Source organism: Pteronotus mesoamericanus, unplaced genomic scaffold (genome assembly GCF_021234165.1).
Source record: "Pteronotus mesoamericanus isolate MK-2021 breed Mesoamerican mustached bat unplaced genomic scaffold, CSHL_Meso_final scaffold_167, whole genome shotgun sequence".
NCBI classification, from domain to species: domain Eukaryota; kingdom Metazoa; phylum Chordata; class Mammalia; order Chiroptera; family Mormoopidae; genus Pteronotus; species Pteronotus mesoamericanus.
Window position 1 is genome coordinate 48,562,101 of NW_026555308.1, and position 16,244 is coordinate 48,578,344.

Sequence of the window (16,244 nt, forward strand, 5' to 3'; positions counted from 1 at the left end):
AAAATATCTTTTTCTTCTTGATACTGTGTATATAGATAACTGTAATAACTAAGAGGTGAGATATATTACAGAGTTTTATGCAGTGAGCACTAAAGAGACAAAGGTTAAAGTTAGGGCCACTTAGAAATTGAACTTATAAGATATCAGAAAAAACAAAAGCTTTTTTTTATTGCAGTGCAAGTACAGTTGTCTCCATTTTCCTCCCACCTCCAATCCTCAGTCGTACCCCCACCCCCGCTTTGGCTTTGTCCATGGGTCCTTTATACAGAAAAAACAAAATCTTTGAAGATATTTTTATTATCACCTGTGCTTCAAAAATAACCTTTATCTTCCATACATTAGAAAGAAGGGACATTATAACTACCTGCTTGGAGATTTTTAGATTTGTATTTCTCTTCTTACCCAAATGATTTTTTAATGAAAGTTTTTATTTCATTTTCTGTTGGAAGAAGAGTTACTTTTTATTGTTTTATTTTAGTGATGATTTTCATTTTAATTGCTTTGTGATCAAAGAATGACAGGTTTCTATTTTACAAAAATTCTCTTATAATCATTTTTAAAAATCATATGCTTTTGAAAAGGTGATGTATCCTCTATTATCACTGTATCAGTCTGATACATATCCATAAATCTATCTTTGACCACATTTAATTCTTCTGTGTTTCTGTTGTTTCACTCCATAATTCCACTTTTACCTCTTAAATTGCAGAAGTAACCACTACTGTTCAACTAAAGAATTTCCTCTTCATCCATGTTTTATAATTTTACTCCACATTTCTGGGTATAATAAATGGATTAATTTTCTTGATAATTGAAAGCATTTGCTGAGGTTCTACTATGTGTGTTCAAAGATTGCATATATTATATCCTTTAATTTTTCAACAACCCCTTGAGATAGGTATTAATTTAGTCAAATGATATATATGTGTAACTACAATGTTCCAAATACTTTTAAATTCTGGCAATATAACACTTTCTTTAAAGCATGAAGTTTCTACCCTCATGGGTCTTTTATATGCTGGAGGTGTGGAAAGAGAAGAGAGTCAGATAATAAACATAAGTTATTAAAATACAAAATATTACATGGAGAGAGGTGTTCTTTTTTCAAGTGCAAGGAAAGGTAATCAAAAGGGTGTGTTTGGGGGAAGTGCTATTTTATAGATAGTATTATCAGAGCAAGTCTGTCTTAGAAAATTATACTTAAATAAAAATCTAAATTAAAGAATAGATTGAGCAAATATCTGGAGAAGACCATCCCAGATAAAAGGAATAATAGGGCAAATCTCTTGGGGGGAGAATGCATGGCACTCTTGGGAACAGCAAGAAAGATAGTGTGACCTAAGGAGAGGAAGTGTAGGGAAGAGTTTTAAATGGTGAAGAGATAACTAACAAAGAAGTATTAGATCCCAAAATATTCGAGGTGTCTGTAAGGACTCTGGTTTTCACTGTGAGTGAGATGAAAGGTCTCTAAGGTAATTTCCACAGAAAATAACATACACCAACTGAAATACACTTTGGCTCCGTGACTCAAATAACTGAAGAGAGAAGAGAGGAAGCCATTGTGGTAACTCATTTGAGGGCCATTGGTGGCTTGGACCAGTGCCCTGCTGACTGCAGGGATGATGAGAGTGTTGGGAAGTGGTCTTACTGGGTAAAAGGCAGAGTCAGTAAGATTCTGCTGAAGGTTTGGGTATCAGATGTGAAGGAAGAGGTGGAGTTGAAGCATTTAACCTGAGCACCTGGAAGGAGGGAGTTAAATCTCATTGAGATGGAAAAGACTGAAGTGAGATTATCAGAAGTTTATTTTTTTTTAATGTGTCAAGTTTGAAATACCATTTAAGTAGCCAGGTATAATATCAAGTAAGTAGATGCAGACATAAGCCTGGATTTCAGGGAGAGGTCAAGGTTGAAGATGTAAATTTGGGAATCGTTAGTAAATAGGTGATACATTATGAACCATGAGATAGGATGAGAGCAAGAGGGAAAAGGGCCCAAGGATTGAGAGTTGGCCACTAAGCGTTTGGAGGATAGACAGATAAAAAGGGATCAGAAAATCACTTACCAAAGGTAGCCAGTGGAAAAACCAGAGGATGCAAAATGAAGGATGCTAGTGAATAAATATTTCAAGAAGGAGAAATTGACCCAGGGATTTAGGAAAGCAAAGGTTATTGCTGACTTTAAGAAATCAATTTTGGTAGAGAGGCTTACCAAATAAGAGATGATTTATGGAGACAGGAACTGTAGAAAATTATGTTAAGAAGGAAAAGGAAGGAAACAGACATAACTGGAGGGTCATAGTGGATCAGGAGAGGATTTTACTAAGGTGGAAGAAATACAGCCTCTGTACTTACTGATGGAAGTGTTCCAGTGGAGAGGGGAGGGAATAAATACATGGTTATGCAAGAAAGAAGGGAGAAATCTGGCATGATACCCTTCAATGGAAGACACAGAATGAATCTGGTACATAAATTAAGCAGTTGGCCTCTTTTAAGAGCAGAGAATTCATACATATTTAGAGAGAGAGCAGAGTACCAGAGCAGAGATCCAAGTGAGTGGAAGCATATGTGGTGGTGGTGGTGGTAGGAGCTTGCTGAAATTTTTTTCTCACTTTTTTTTTCTTTCTTAGCAAAGTTGGGAGCATATCAACAGTTGAGTCTGTGGATGAGGGAAAGGTGTTGGATCTTTGATGAGAGAAATAAAAAATGAAATAGTCATCTAGAAGCATATAAAACTAAATGAGTCAGAGAAATGTAGCATTATTGGTAGGCAGAATTAGAAAACTGGTAGAGATTAATTATTTTCTTTATAAAATGAGACCCATCATAATTATGCTCATTTTGTAGATATGAGAGTTTAGGCAGCGAAAATAGTAGCATGTCAAATGTCATGCAGCTAGTAAATGCCAAAATTAAAACACGCATTACTTCTGAACTTAAAGATGGTTAATTAATCACTTTATCCTGAACTTAAAGATGGTTAATTAATCACTTTATCCTGACTAATTAATCTTTTTAGCTTTATCAACATTTCCCATGGATACCAGAAAGTAGAGTGCTAACAAAATGTGAAGCAAGTCATTCTCCATTCCCTTGTGAAAAGACACTACATCCACAGATAGAGTTTAGGAGACAGCAGCTCTGAAAGCTAAAATAGAGCCATAGAGAGCATATATCCCTAACTTTACAGAAACTCACAACCATAAGCAAATATGGAATAGTCACACCTACCTATGCATGCCATGAGATTGTGGTAATGGCAAGAAAAAAGTAGGCAAAATTTCTAAAATCAACAGAAAAACCAAGCCACTTATTTGCTTAATATTCTTCTTTTGATATCTGCTGACAATAACGTCATGATCACCATCCTTTAAAAATATTGTGTTCTATGCTTAAGAATAATTTAAATCGTAAATTTTGTTATGTATATTTTACTGCAATAAAATCAAAGGATACAGATTATAAAAAGATACTGTGGACATTCATTCTCTCTAAAAATATGAATTTTAACATGGGGTAAGTGAGTTGCAAAGTATGGTTTGACAGACATAATATAAAAATAGAAGGAAAATAATTTATTGGGTCTGAGCAAGGCAAGTTTCCTTATATTCTTAAATTAGGGAAAAAATGAACATCTATCAAATAAGCTCAGTTATTATCTCAGAAGTTCCAGAGCAGGTGGTATTAGGATAAATAATCAAGAAGGTTAGAAAACTTAATTAGGAATAGAGATAAAGGAGGAAGAGAGCATGAGGTGAGTTAACTCTGTCCACATACCTATATCAAAGATTTCTCCTTGGACCAGCGATGCTACTTGCTCTAAACTGCTGACACCCTCAGCTGTACTATCTCCACAATGCATAGCTAATGGTAAATGGAGCAAGATAAACAAACAGAAATATTAGCCATAATATATGAAGTATGGAAACTGCGTAGGATGGCTTCAGAATAAAAAAAGCTGATGGACGGGGGCTACGAAGGGGAGCAAAGCCATTCAGAGCCGATGAACGACAAGGAGCTGGGGCTTGTTAGTCAAAATGTTAGTGCTATGTTTCTGGATTAATTATAGGTGTAACATGAAATGTTAAGTAAGAACAATTTAGACAGTCTTTTATGCCAAAGTTTCAAATATTCTTGTCCCTTGTAACACACTGCAAACCAAATGCATCTTTGTGTATATACATCCTTCATCCTTGCTTTCAGACCCCTATGGCCAGTTAAAAAAAAAAAATCTCATTCAGAAGGTTTACAATCTTTACATTGCTTTTAAAATATAAAAATGTAAAACTTCAATGTTTGCTTTCATTCTCTTTTCACTAAAATTGTGTTGTAAAATGAGAAGTGAAAACTGCAAATTGAATAAAAGCTGGCCATTACCTGGTCTCTTTCTAAAACAATCATTATTTGTAATTATATTTTGCTTCCATAATGACAGTTATTAAACTGTCCCTCCCAGATTGAGAACCTACCAGAATAATTCTAGACAACCTTACCTTGACTACAATATCTCCAGAAACATAATTACTTCCTAAGAGCAGGAAGTACTTTCTACTAATTGTCTTTTAGGGATGAGACAGTGCATCGAATCTGGTCATCAAGGATGGGAAATTTTGTATATTTGCCAATTATACTATGAAACAATGAAAATTTTAAAAGCAATATTAAATCAATCAAGTTAGGAAGTTACACTGTAGGAAATAGGATTTGTTATTCTACTTTAAATCTTAAGTAGGAAAGCATTGGTTTCTAATTGCTTTGTTACAGCAAAAGCATGGATTTATTTAATCAGTAAAGTGTGTTTCTTAGACCATGTATGCTGATATACCTGTTGCACATTTTTCTGTGCACTTACTTTATTGTCCCCAATTTAAACTTGGGACAAGTAGAGGATGGGCATTATGTAAATCTCTTCCCACAGAGAAAAGTTGTAAAACTCAAGTCACTTCAGTTGTTCAGAAACTGTCAGAAGTCTTTTTTAGGGCATTCAGATTTCAATTTTTATCTTTTCAAGTGTATTATCATTGCACCCCAGAAAAATCTCAATTCCTGCCACACAGGCTTCTAGCTTCTATGTATTAATTACATGGTTTCCTTCTAAAAAATTCTCTGTTAGTCCCTTCCCCTATTTTCTCAAATGAAAATTTATTCTATCCTTCTACTTTCAGTTCAGTCTTAATGCCTCCACAAAGCCGTCTTTGATCCATGAAATATTTTACTTCAAATGAAAACACACTGTCAACAGTGGAAAGTTATATGACTTCTGGTGCCTCTTATGATATTACACACTTTTAATCCCTTATGACAGTTATGTGTGCACATATCTACTTTTACATAAGGAGCACATACTTTAGTACGGGGATCAGGTATTATGTATCATGATAGCAGGGCTTCTACCACAAAAGTGCTTAAATCTTGTAGAATATTCAATGTTAAATTATCACAGTACTTAATATCATATAGATTTAACATACACTTACAGTAAGTATTGACTTTTCTACTACCATGCCTTTCTGTACTGAAGCCTGAATGATAGAAAGGATAGAGAGGACAACTTAAATAATAGATTATGTAAATTTTGTAGGCCCAGACCAAGCTACAAAGTAAACAAGAAGAGTTAGCCTCAATTTCTCAGTTCAAAGATATTTTTTAGACATCATTGCAAATAAATAAAACAGAAAAGACAATGTATGTATCCAATTATATCTACATTCACTTGATCAGAATGTATAGGAAAGAAAGGAATAGATTCTCAAAATTCAGAAGTGCTCATAAACATAATTACTCAAGGTAATTCATATATTCCTAATTTAAAGTAATTTCTGTATGACCTCACCAATTTGTCTTTATCCTAATAGTTTCTCAAATTTTTCTTTAGAGCTGTCTCAGAGGTATAGAGAAGAAACAATTTTATGACTATATATTCTGGTTATTTCATTTACTTTCCATTATCCCAAGATGAGGAGGAGGGTAATGATCAGGGTACATAGCACATTCAATATTTATTTATGCCTTAGTTCTAGGCCTGTGGTAATTAAATATCTGTTTTTTCATTGACTCACTTCTTTCATGACTCTATCAATTTTCCCTACATATTTCCCTACAGTGATCTTTTAATATTTAATTTCAAATATATTCCAATCGATATATTTATAAAAATTGCATTTTCTTCCCCATAAAGCAGATGTCCAGCTCTTAAAATCCAGCAGCCTGAACAACAAATACCTAATTTATGTACAATGTTAAAGGTAGTTATTTGGGATATTTATTATAACTTTTATTATGTTTTTTATATGTCTTGCCTAAGTAATGAGAGAATGAATATATGCATATACAACATTCAGACCATCTATAAAAATGGAGCCGACACAGAATCTGCAGCCAACAATCCAGGAAGCCAAACCACACACTGTTCAGCAAGTGGCCTAACAGTCAATACTTAGTCAATAAGGAACAGCTTTCCTAATTTTAGCCCCTATTTTCCAATTAAGGATGTACTGAAGAAAGCCAAGTATGTTTCCCTAACCAATACAAGGCTTTCAAATTCCCAAGTGCTTCCTACCAATTAGCAAGCACATCATCCTGTACCTTGGACCAGAACTTTTAAGTATATTAGCATTTATTTGCTAGTCTTTTCTAATCCTGTGTACCACATGTATTTCTATTTAATACTTTATAAAAATTCATTTGTTGTAAATATTTTATATTTTAATTATTTCCCAAGGTCTATCACTTACTTTTTAAGTGTAAATATTGGTTAAGTAATAATCTAATGTATTGTCTCAGTAATTAGTTATTTTGTACTATTATGGTAGTTAGGGTAATATTCTAATAAAAAGTAAATTGCAAGATACCATTGTTTTATAAAAGAGATTTTTAAAATGATTTAGTTTTTTTTAAATTGGAAGTGATCAATTACATTGACTTTACTGAGGTATGTGATTTTTAAGTTATTAAATACATAAATTAAGCCATTTCCTAAGATTAATTAACCACTTAACCTATTTATTTGATAGGATGGTCAGTACAATCAGGGTCACCCTCAGCTTTAACCTTAATTCTATTTCTTTTACTTTCCAAATATTTCCAGGTATATGCTTTTGGTTTGTTTGGAGTTTTTTGCTTCTTGTTGTTGTTCTTTGCCTTTATTTTAGTTTTGTTTTTCAATGTCTTGAATATCTCTTTTTGCTTATAAGTTAAAACTAACTGAATTATTATGTCTTTAAAATATCTGCGTATATAGTAATTTGTATAAGTAGAAAATGTTATGCTTATTGATATGATCCTACTGGGTCTTTCCTTAAGGTGGCTTTCTATTTTGTGGTGTGCTTTTTTTAGTCTCCTGTTTATAAAAAAAAGCCCTTAGACGTGATAATTTTTGCATTCTCTTTTAAATACATATAAAAGGTTAAGAATATATGAGAAAGACTAAAATTTAAAAATTTAAGTATAGTTTTTATTTGGTATAAGGTAAGAATAACATAAACTTTGAATTTTTACCTTATATTGAAATCTTTCAGTTTTCTGTTTTAATGCTAGTGTTCTTTCTTAGAGGTTTAATTCTTTCTAAAGGTCTTAATTTTTTATTAATTCTAAGAAGGTATTATATATTTAGTTTATAACCATTGTTTTTATTGAGAACACAAATGCTGCTGTTGATGATATGAAGCTGGGACAATAAAAGATAATCTAAACTTCTACTTTTTCGAACAAACAACAAAAAACTTGACATTACAGCATATATAACATCTGGGCATTTTTTCCTCCAGACTTCTTCAATACAGTATATTCACTTATTTTACAGAAATAGGATTGTCCTTGTATCATTCATTCGCTGTGCATCAGCATTTTTAAAAACTTCTCCTTTAGGAGACCTTTCTTATTTCATGATAAGACTGGAAATAGAATGTGCTCAAGGATATTATTTAATTACATGCTTTCTCAGCTAGATATCAAATAAGTCCCTTTTCTTTGAATGAAACCTTAATGATAAATGAAAAAGCCATGAGAAATATTGTTAGAATAATGCTAGTCAAAAGCATACACTGATACGGGACAAAGTAAGATAGTATTTGTCTTTACTAATAGTGACCAGTAGTAGGTACCTTAAGACTGACTGCCTAGCCAAAGCCATTTTTTTTTTCTATCAAATCTATGCCTTCTCTTATACTTCAAAAGGGCAGACCTTCACTGGAGGTGTCGTTACAATGAGTCCCATACCCACAGCTGCAAATATCTACACAAGAAATTCTGACCTAACCCAGTGCAATCAGAATTCATTCTCCAGGATTTGAAATTAGTACTAGGTGACTGGTTTCTAAAAGATTAAATTTCAATATCTGCTAGTCTCTTTAAAACTGTGGGAGGTGGTAAAAACTTAGGTACCTGAAGTACTACTTGACTCCAGTACTTGGACAAATTTGCTGGCAGAAGAAACAAAAAAGAAACCCTACAAATAAACAACAATAAGACTACAAAAGAATGGTAATAAAGTAGATAAAAAGAACCATAAATGAAGGTATTTTGAGTTCCTAATGTATTTCTATCTTCTATTTCAGTTGTTTTCCAAGCCCTGGGGAGAGTTGGCCTTTTACTTTGAATCCTCAAAGTCAAGCCTTCCTTTTTCTTAAACTCAGGTTGGTTTCTGTTATTTATAGATGATGTTAATGTAGAATTAATGTCACATGTGCCAGCATGGTCTTGGCCAGAGATGAACTGCATTTTCATATTTGTCTCTTTGAATTTCTAGTTTTCTAGATCATGTAGCATGGTATCCTAAAATACATTGAACTCACAGATTCTGAAGGTCATGAACTGACACAAGAAAATAATTCTAGGATATATAAGGAAATAAAAATGTGAATTTTAAATCAGAAATTTCTAGGATCCTCTTCAATAGACAAATATTCTCCAGAGTTTATGTTTCCCCCAATTACAATTCTTTATCTGGACTTTTTTTTTCAACTCAAGTAATACCATCTTTTCCTTGTTGTGTAAATTGCCTGGATTATCAGCAGAGGGAAGAATAAAATTATCAGTGCTGATCCCAAACCAGGTAGCATCCTTCTAAGCCGCCTTTGCGGTCAGGCTATTAGCATGTGATCTGCGCTGAAACTGTCACTACAATACTTTGGGATCCCTGTTTGGCCCTACTGTTTTTTCAAAGCTGTCACACATGTTATATTATGGCTGGCTAATGAAAGAACATGTGAATGCACAAAGGCAGAAGCTGAATTTCTTTTAAGAAGCAAATGTAGCACTTACACAAGGTCACCTCACCACACTATTGATCCAATCAGGTCACAAGACCAGCACAGTTTCAAACAGAGAGAAAGATAGACTATTTTTCCATATTGAGAGTGGCAAAGGTTTTTATCCATATTTAATCCATCACCCTAACAGTCTGGCATGGGTCTCTAGAATCTTTAAGACCAAAAATGAGGCTATCAACTTTAAACATGACAATAGTCAAATAAGGGCCTACCTGGTCCACAATTAACTATAAAATATTGGGTTGGACAAAAAGTGCATTCCTTTTTTTTCTGTGAAATAATGGATACATTTTTAATTTTCACCAATAACTTTATTGATTTGGATATTTTGAGTATGTCAACTATCTCCCCTTATTGGCCTCTGGTGGGTAGAAGCCAGGGGCGGTGCTGAACCTTTTCCAATGCATAACACAGCCCCATAGGAAAGAATTTTTTGGCCAAAGCATCAATAGTACCAAAAAACTTCACAAACCACTTTTGTCACATTCAATTGGTCATAGCACCTTTTCCATACACTGCACAAATCCTCTTTTGCATTTCAGCTGTGTTTTTACCTTTCTTGAAATAATAAAGCATAATACACCAAAATGTTGCATTGTATATTTTCTTCACATTTTCAATATTAAAACTGCTGCAGAAAAATTCACCAATTTGGTAATTTTTTTTTTTTAATGCACACTGATCTGACAGCTGTCACAATAGAATCTAACAAAATTGTTTTGAATGAAATTAAAGACAACTAAGCACTGTTAGGCCATTGTATGGAAAAAAACATATTGGACTTTTTGGCCAATCCAATAGTTTGAATCTGATTTTGGCTCCTTGAGCAAGATAAAGCTTTTGGATATAAAAGTTTTGTAATATATCTGGTATCACTGATATTTAATATTAATAATAATTGTTACAACTTCTAAGACAAAGGAATGTCAAATAACACTAATTCATTCCTTTAGCATTTTAATTTCATAAATTCTAAATCTAAAAGAGATATATCCCATTCCATATTTACCTATTTACTATTTCAGGTAATTATAGTATAAGTTGATAGTACACCTACTCCTCATCTAAGATTTGAGTAAATATACGATAGGGTATTTAGCAAGAAATGAAATGAGAGGTTAAATCTTTGTCCTGATAATGTATTATGAATAAACAATGAGGTACTGATGAGAATTACTTCTTAATAATCAATGGAAGGACACGTCTCAATATCACATATCCTTTATATACAAGTGTTTGAAAAAGAAAACAAGTTCCTGTCATAAGAGGTGTTACTGCAAACAAAAATTCTGCTGATATTCCAGTGTCAATATGGTACTTGGAGTTTATTTTGCACTGATGGTTATGAATTTGTGACCTATGGCATAAGCTTCTCAGGATGTTGGAATGGGGAAAAGGTTTTGAAATCTCTTTGAATTTCTTTTGGCTAGGGAAACTAGATTTCCCTTATGATTTAACATTATAGGAAACTTCATTGGTAATTACTAATTGAGCCTTGCTTTCAAAATTTCATGGAAGCCTCAAAGGTCAACTCTACAGTCTTTGTCTCTTGTTTTTAATCTCCCTAGAATCAAATCCTGTATCTAAAATAACTAAACAGTCATGTTGAGATGTTCCATTTTTCATCTCAAATTTGGCATTCTGAAAACTAAATTCATAACTTCCCTGAAAAAATAAAAGCATTTCAGGCTTACCTTAATTTAATTGTCTAATCTTTAGTTTCTACGTTACTTCTCTCCTCCATTCCTTTATATTCTTATGACAATATTCTATACTATAGACTCATTGTACCATCTGGAATGCTAAAAGGATGGGTTCTTTTTTTTTTTTTCTTCTGGCTTCCAAATTGGTTATTAGGATTCACTTGCATACTATCTACTGTGTTTTGTTTTGTTTTTAAATATCTTTTTATCATGCGAGTTTCATACGACCTACTTGCGATACCCAGACTACTAACTTGGTACGGGGAATAATACTCTCAGATTCAAAGTCCAAACTTTTAATCTTGTTTTATATCCTATTATATATACACAAACCATTACTATTGAGCAAAAATGACCTCACCATAATTTTTCACAAATTTCATTTTCTTTCCTGCTCCATGCATTTTGCATACATTTTTTGTGTAACCTTCTAATCCTTCATCCCTTGTGAGCAACCTTCCCATATTTTAGCTCCTCAAACTGCCAATATGAACCTTTAAAGTTCAGTTGTATCTATTCTCTCTCTCAGCATTCCACCTCTACTCTCACTTCCAAATTCCATGGGGATCTGTTCTTTTCTGTAACTACTGGCATTTGTTCCCATATTTCTTTGATCACTTGGCCATATTTGTCCACTGCCTATTTCTTTGTTGGATTCTTTTTACTCATGCTTTGTTGCCTTCCATAGGTTGTAAGAATGCTTTAGGCAATAAAACATGTTTTTACTTATCTCTGGATCATATTGTGCTCAGAGATTTTGGTTTTTAAAAATGATTCACATAATTCACTGAGATAATAGTACCACTTTGGTTTTAAAAAGTAGCATTTAGGGACTGGAAAATTAGTTTCCTACTAGATATGGACCTAACTCTGAGCATCACAATAAACTAAAATTTGGGTGGTTTATAATAAAATTAGATGCCAAACACAGAACTATGATACAAAATATGAACATATAGTAATCAGTTTTAATGGTGACTAACTGAAAGACTTTAACAAAATGATAGGAAAATGTTTGCTAATTGTAAATTGTGCACTAGGAAAACCACCCCAAATCCTTTTTAAAACATACCAATCTACATAAATAGCAAACAAGCAAGAAAGCTTAGAACATACTGTGATGGAGAGTACAGAAAGGGAAATCAATGTCTAAGAAACACTCTTTATAAAAGTAAAAATACATGAAGAGAACTCAAATCTCTTGTGCTATTTTATAGACAGTATTGTATAATACAATGTGCTACATAAAAAGTGTTGGGGAAAAAAGGAGTCAAAATAGCTTTCTTAAGATTTTTGTGTTTCTATACATTCTACTCTTACATTCAAAACCCTGTTATATTATTCCCATTGCAGTATAACATAGGATACAAAAGACCTTCACTAAACCAATAGTATAGATGAAATTAAAACAAAACATAAAAAAAACAGGCAAAAATTGACAATGGAACTCTGTGTCTAAGCAGTTATGGGTCATTATCTGTCATGTGGTCATAAGATAAATACTCTGCCTAAAAGAGATGTGTCCTAGACAAAGTTGCCCATACAGTTAGAGTGGTTGATTGGTAAAGCAAAGCAACTCAATTAGAGAAACAGTGAGTGAAATACTATTTACTCACATTTGTTTATCAAGCATTAAATGCTAACTCCCTTTTCAATGTCAGCCAGCACATCTGGGACTTACTGAAAAGCATTCTGACAGAAATGGCAGCCTTTCCAAGAAAACAGGCACAATTTGAAAGGTCAGCTATAAAAATTTATTTGTTTCAGTCAGTGGCGATTTCTGTCAGATGCCACGGGTAACGTGGTGTCTGAGTCCCAGAGATAAAATGCGATGAACCCATGTCAGAGATGAGAGAGGATGGCTGACAGGGAATGGACACTTGGGCCCATGCTAGGTTCTGCATGCTCCCTTTGGGATGCCTTTTGAGTGTCAGTTGGAGTAAGTCCACACTGTCCAAACTGTCAAGAGTAGCCTTGTGATATGTACTTCCACAGTCCTGAAAACCGAGGATCGGGAGGATGTCCTATGCTCAGAGAATTCTGGCCTCATTCTGTTTCAGCCCAGCTTTTACAAGTGTCTCTATGTACTCATGTAAAATAAAAAAAGTACAATTCCCCAAATTATATGGCCATAATACTAACATTCTTTATAGATGTTTAGCCTTCCATGATATTACTGATTTTCACAATGTAACATCTCTAAGCCAAACAAATTTTTTGTGTGCAATTTGTGAAATTTGCGAGAAGACATTATTAAGCATTCAGTGATATAGGTGATATTTTGAATATGTGATAAAATGGGCTAAAATTAGGTATAAAAATATATGAAAGTTATAGATGATACTAATATGAGAATGAAAACATAAGTGAGATCCAAAAATCAATCCAAATAAACCATTTAAAATAAAAAAGAATATACCTTTCAAAGAAGTCTTGAGACTGAAGAAAATATTAAAAATGTATTTTGGATAATTAACAAGACTGAGACAATGATGTCAAATATTATTAGCTACATAATTATTATTATTAGATATATAATTATCTAATTTGGAAACAAAACAAAGGAAACAAAAAAACCTATCTGAACCCATCTGAATATAATATAAAAGAAAATGAATAACAAATTCACAAAGATTGAAAAACACCCAAACCCCATTTATATTAATATTTTTTAAATGCAAGAAATATATTGAAAGCAAAGTGAAACAAGTTACTGAAGGTAATAGAGAAACAAATAGTGGAGCTAAGTCTATAGTCTTGGTTTTTAGTTTCAGATGTTGTTGTTTCTTTATGTTCCATGAACTTCCAAAGACAAGTACACATGTAATAAGAGTTTTTCTCTTTTATCAGAAACTAGTGGGGCTAATGATACCTATAAAAATGAATACGATAACGTTTCACATAGGATATTTGTTGTTGGGCTACCCTTAAAGGAAGTTGTAGTTAGATTCACTCTAAACTTGTATATTGAAAGTACTGAAAATTTCAAAATTAAGAGTACTTCTGCAATGGCAAAGTGGAGCCAAATGAGTTGGACTGATGTTCAGGTAACATTCCAAATCAATATACTGTTTTAAGAAGTAGAGAGCAGACACATGAAAAGCCATCCTCTGAATTAGACATTAACCCAGCCTCTTTGGGGAATATTGAAATTAATTTCTTCTTTGCTATTTAATCTACTGAGTTCATCTTTCAATTTATCATAACTCTTAACCATAGAAAGTTTAAATTTGTTGACACATAAAAATCACTTGCACTTGGAAAACCTATTTCTGAAGAAACAGTTTTAAAGTATTTTAAGAAAAATAAATGTGGTTATTTTGTCTGAGATGAAAGAATTTTTAAATCTATATGTACACTTTTAAATCACTTGAAAATGTATTATTTTTTGATGATATTGACCATGATGACACCTATGTCTGGTTGCTTATAATTCTCCTCGTCAATCTATTCGCGTTCCATGCTGTCACTAGAGTGATGTGACATTGTTTATACTGGAAAAGCGTGCGGTGACCCAGGGATAAATTTAGTTAGAAATGTGAACAATCAATTTGGGGGAAAAATAGGTTTCCACTTTTTATAATAATGGGCTTCAGAAAGTAAATTGTATTTACTGGCATTAAGAGTATATTAATTGTAAATTTTTGGTAAAGTCAAATAAGCATTATTACTAAATTAAAGCAATAATAAATAAGGCAATGTTGCTGTTATATTTTAGTTACTAAGTACTAGAGTTTTAATATTTATGTGTAGAATCACAGTTACATAAGATTTCTATGTAGAGACTAATATGTAGCATAAAATTTAAATTTAATGTATTATTACATAATTTATAAGAAGCATATTTCCTCGTGAATAGTATATAGCTACATATTTGTTAAAGTCAGATAATATATCATTGCCTTTAAAATTAACTGAGCCTTTTAAAAATATATTTATTCCAACTCAATTATCCTCCACTAGATTAATCATCTATTTTTAGAAGTAGTGGAAGTAGAGTGCATTTGTTTAACTTCCTTATATTCCTCAATTAATTACAGATATTTATTTTTGAAAAAAAAGGAATAGAGTTCATAAGTAACTCTTATCAAACACATAGTTTGAAATGGGGGCACAATCACTTTACTTACTTCTAATAGAATTGGGAGAATAGAAAAGTAACAATAAATTTAAAAATAATATTTAACTTATAGGTGAAAATAATAATATAAAATGTTTTCTGAAGACTATTGTCAGAGAAATTGATAGAGTGTTTATTCTAAATGGGCAAATATTTACCAAGCAGTATAGTATCATAGATTATTTGTTTTAGTCATCATTGCATCCCAGCATCTGTAAGAGTATCTGGTATATAGAAGGGTATTAATAGATATTTGCTGAATTTATGAATTGATGAATATATGCCTTAACTTTTGCTGAATTACAAGATCATGCATCTTCACTTCAGACAGAATTCACTTGATAGAGGTTTGGAAAATTATTTATAGATTTATTGGGCCATCTAAAATGGTGAAATTGAAAATAAAGATTTCACATTTTATAATGCAGGGTTTTGATGAGGGGAAAGGAAGGAAACAGCTTATAAATATAAGTGCTTTGCATAGCAATTAATATTAGAAAAATATCAATTAGAAGAATATATGCTAGGTTAAAAATTCTGTCCATATATATTTATAATAAAAGAACTTGACACACTTTCTAACCACATCTTTGATATTTTTCATGTTTTTACTTCTTGCAGTCTATCAGGCCTCCGTATAGTCTCTACAATGTAGCTCATACTGAAATATTTGTCCTAATGTGAAGATCATCTTTGTATAGAGTGTTTGTCTCGGCTACTGGCTATGGGATAGTCCTTAAAGATTAGCAAGAGCCTAGAAAACAGTCAGCACTGGAATGTGCAAGAAGGGATTCTAATGCTGGGGTTGTTCACACAGGTTGGTGAGTAACTGAGGATAGAAAGGATGTGATACTGATGGCAAGTAAGTGGCAATTTCAAATCTGACACCAGCTATGAAAAACTGGGGACTCTAATGTTTGAGTAAGTGAGAGAGCACTGCTATGAACAAGAATAGGTTTTACTTCTTTCTTGTAACCTATCCATTGTAGTCCATAATCAATGAGAGAGAGAGAGAGACGGAGGGAGAGAGAAAAAGAGAAGACATTGATAAGTATATTCTTAGGATGCGTGATTACCCCTTGTCAGAGGAGGGCAGAGGACAACGTTGATTGACAGACATTCAGACACTGAACAAATATTTAATGATTATTTACTC